Here is a 4,509-nt window from a genome sequence, read left to right on the forward strand (position 1 = left end):
CATGTCAACGATAATGCAGTTCTGTATAGTACAGATCAGGGACCCTCATGTCCATGATAATGCAGTTCTGTGTAGTACATATCAGGGACCAGAATGACAATCATGTACATGATAATGCAGTTCTGTGTAGTACAGATCAGGGACCAGAATGACAATCATGTCCATGATAATGCAGTTATGTGTAGTACAGATCAGGGACCCGTGATGAAATTCCATTACCGCAATCACTTCACTGTCTGTCAAAATAAAACATGCCAAAGTCAATAGCTGACACTCCGTTCTTTCTGCCGACTCTGTTGAATCTTAATTTGGAGCAGATATTTAAGAGAATTTCTGGGGAAATGTGGACTCGTAAAAAACTAAAAGAGATTTTTACCAAAATTCTGTTACCGAACTTAGCATCTGCACCGTTCTCTCAGTAAATGTGTATACAGTGCCTTGCGAAAGTATTCGCCCCCCTTGAACTTTGCGACCCTTTGCCACATTTCAGGCTTCAAACATAAAGATATAAAACTGTATTTTTTTGTGAAGAATCAACAACAAGTGGGACACAATCATGAAGTGGAATGACATTTATTGGATATTTCAAACTTTTTTAACAAATCAAAAACTGAAAAATTGGGCGTGCAAAATTATTCAGCCCCCTTAAGTTAATACTTTGTAGCGCCACCTTTTGCTGCGATTACAGCTGTAAGTCGCTTGGGGTATGTCTCTATCAGTTTTGCACATCGAGAGACTGAATTTTTTCCCCATTCCTCCTTGCAAAACAGCTCGAGCTCAGTGAGGTTGGATGGAGAGCATTTGTGAACAGCAGTTTTCAGTTCTTTCCACAGATTCTCGATTGGATTCAGGTCTGGACTTTGACTTGGCCATTCTAACACCTGGATATGTTTATTTTTGAACCATTCCATTGTAGATTTTGCTTTATGTTTTGGATCATTGTCTTGTTGGAAGACACATCTCCGTCCCAGTCTCAGGTCTTTTGCAGACTCCATCAGGTTTTCTTCCAGAATGGTCCTGTATTTGGCTCCATCCATCTTCCCATCAATTTTAACCATTTTCCCTGTCCCTGCTAAAGAAAAGCAGGCCCAAACCATGATGCTGCCACCACCATGTTTGACAGTGGGGATGGTGTGTTCAGGGTGATGAGCTGTGTTGCTTTTACGCCAAACATAACGTTTTGCATTGTTGCCAAAAAGTTCAATTTTGGTTTCATCTGACCAGAGCACCTTCTTCCACATGTTTGGTGTGTCTCCCAGGTGGCTTGTGGCAAACTTTAAACGACACTTTTTATGGATATCTTTAAGAAATGGCTTTCTTCTTGCCACTCTTCCATAAAGGCCAGATTTGTGCAATATACGACTGATTGTTGTCCTATGGACAGAGTCTCCCACCTCAGCTGTAGATCTCTGCAGTTCATCCAGAGTGATCATGGGCCTCTTGGCTGCATCTTTGATCAGTCTTCTCCTTGTATGAGCTGAAAGTTTAGAGGGACGGCCAGGTCTTGGTAGATTTGCAGTGGTCTGATACTCCTTCCATTTCAATATTATCGCTTGCACAGTTCTCCTTGGGATGTTTAAAGCTTGGGAAATATTTTTGTATCCAAATCCGGCTTTAAACTTCTTCACAACAGTATCTCGGACCTGCCTGGTGTGTTCCTTGTTCTTCATGATGCTCTCTGCGCTTTTAACGGACCTCTGAGACTATCACAGTGCAGGTGCATTTATACGGAGACTTGATTACACACAGGTGGATTGTATTTATCATCATTAGTCATTTAGGTCAACATTGGATCATTCAGAGATCCTCACTGAACTTCTGGAGAGAGTTTGCTGCACTGAAAGTAAAGGGGCTGAATAATTTTGCACGCCCAATTGTTCAGTTTTTGATTTGTTAAAAAAGTTTGAAATATCCAATAAATGTCGTTCCACTTCATGATTGTGTCCCACTTGTTGTTGATTCTTCACAAAAAAATACAGTTTTATATCTTTATGTTTGAAGCCTGAAATGTGGCAAAAGGTCGCAAAGTTCAAGGGGGCCGAATACTTTCGCAAGGCACTGTAGGTAACATTTTCAGTGTAAATTGTTAAAAGTAGCCCTTGTGCATAGAGTTGTTAAACTGTGAAATCAATGGTTTTCGTTTGGCATCCATTTTAAAGTGGATGTTTCCCATACCGTCCAAACATTATACTGGGAACTCTTACTTCCTGTCTGTACGATTCATTTTGTCTTCTCAAATAATTCTGACTCCTGACAGTATGTACATAGCTATATTGTTTGCCTGTTTGTTTGTACAACATTTTAATTAGTTTTGTTTGTTATTGTCAAGGATAATATTTGTACCGTGATCCTCCATTCATATGTGTATTGTATATAAAATAAATGTTTTTTTATTTTTTATAAATAGCGTTCTGAATGTGAATATGAAGCCATTCCAACAATGCTCACTTGTCGAGACAGTCTCCCACAGCCGATAAATAATCAACTGTCAACATAGAAGACCAACATCCCAGTTGCTCCTCAACACTGGAGTGTCGCAAAGGCTGGCGAGTGTCACAAAGGCTGGTGAGTGTCACAGAGGCTGGTGAGTGTCACAGAGGCTGGTGAGTGTCACAGAGGCTGGTGAGTGTCACAGAGGCTGGTGAGTGTCACAAAGGCTGGTGAGTGTCACAAAGGCTGGTGAGTGTCACAAAGGCTGGTGAGTGTCACAGAGGCTGGTGAGTGTCACAGAGGCTGGTGAGTGTCACAGAGGCTGGTGAGTGTCACAGAGGTTGGTGAGTGTCACAAAGGCTGGCGAGTGTCACAAAGGCTGGCGAGTGTCACAAAGGCTGGCGAGTGTCACAAAGGCTGGCGAGTGTCACAAAGGCTGGCGAGTGTGACAAAGGCTGGCGAGTGAAGCACAAAGGAAAACAGACACAAGCAGAAAGTCCTTTCACATTATTCCAGATCAATTCTGAGGAGAACAAACTTTGGGAGGAGAATATATATATTTTTTTCAATGTTCCACTTTTTACTGGAAAACATAAAAAATGGGCTTGCCTTCGTTTGTTTGATCTCTCGGTAATAGACTGTAACAATGCCAGGCCCAGAAAGTGGGTTAGAAAACAGTACTGTATCACAGACAGACATGCTGGAGAGAGGAGCAGCTTTGATATTCAGTACTGTAACAGACAGCTGGAGAGAGGAGCAACTTTGATATTCAGTACTGTAACAGACAGCTGGAGAGAGGGGCAGCTTTGATATTCAGTACTGTAACAGACAGCTGGAGAGAGGAGCAGCTTTGATATTCAGTACTGTAACAGACAGCTGGAGAGAGGAGCAGCTTTGATACTCAGTACTGTAACAGACAGCTGGAGAGAGGAGCAGCTTTGATACTCAGTACTGGAGAGAAGAGCAGTTTTGATATTCAGTACTGTAACAGACAGCTGGAGAGAAGAGCAGCTTTGATATTCAGTACTGTAACAGACAGCTGGAGAGAAGAGCAGCTTTGATATTCAGTACTGTAACAGACAGTTGGAGAGAGGAGCAGCTTTGATACTCAGTACTGGAGAGAAGAGCAGCTTTGATACCAACAGTACTGGGGAGAAGAGCAGCTTTGATACTCAGTACTGGGGAGAAGAGCAGCTTTGATACCAACAGTACTGGGGAGAAGAGCAGCTTTGATACTCAGTACTGGGGAGAAGAGCAGCTTTGATACCAACAGTACTGGAGAGAAGAACAGCTTTGATACTCAGTACTGGAGAGAAGAACAGCTTTGATACTCAGTACTGGAGAGAAGAACAGCTTTGATACCAACAGTACTGGAGAGAAGAGCAGCTTTGATACTCAGTACTGGAGAGAAGAACAGCTTTGATACTCAGTACTGGAGAGAAGAACAGCTTTGATACCAACAGTACTGGAGAGAAGAGCAGCTTTGGTACTCAGTACTGGAGAGAAGAGCAGCTTTGATACCAACAGTACTGGAGAGAAGAACAGCTTTGATACTCAGTACTGTAACAGACAGCTGGAGAGAAGAGCAGCTTTGATACCAACAGTACTGGAGAGAAGAACAGCTTTGATACTCAGTACTGTAACAGACAGCTGGAGAGAAGAGCAGCTTTGATATTCAGTACTGTAACAGACAGCTGGAGAGAGGAGCAGCTTTGATATTCAGTACTGTAACAGACAGCTGGAGAGAGGAGCAGCTTTGATATTCAGTACTGTAACAGACAGCTGGAGAGAGGAGCAGCTTTGATATTCAGTACTGTAACAGACAGCTGGAGAGAAGAGCAGCTTTGATACTCAGTACTGTAACAGACAGCTGGGGAGAAGAGCAGCTTTGATACCAACAGTACTGGAGAGAAGAGCAGCTTTGATACTCAGTACTGGAGAGAAGAACAGCTTTGATACTCAGTACTGGAGAGAAGAGCAGCTTTGATACCAACAGTACTGGAGAGAAGAGCAGCTTTGATACTCAGTACTGGAGAGAAGAGCAGCTTTGATACTCAGTACTGGAGAGAGGAGCAGCTT

The sequence above is a fragment of the Oncorhynchus clarkii genome, unplaced genomic scaffold (genome assembly GCF_045791955.1).
Source record: "Oncorhynchus clarkii lewisi isolate Uvic-CL-2024 unplaced genomic scaffold, UVic_Ocla_1.0 unplaced_contig_8350_pilon_pilon, whole genome shotgun sequence".
Lineage (NCBI taxonomy): Eukaryota > Metazoa > Chordata > Actinopteri > Salmoniformes > Salmonidae > Oncorhynchus > Oncorhynchus clarkii.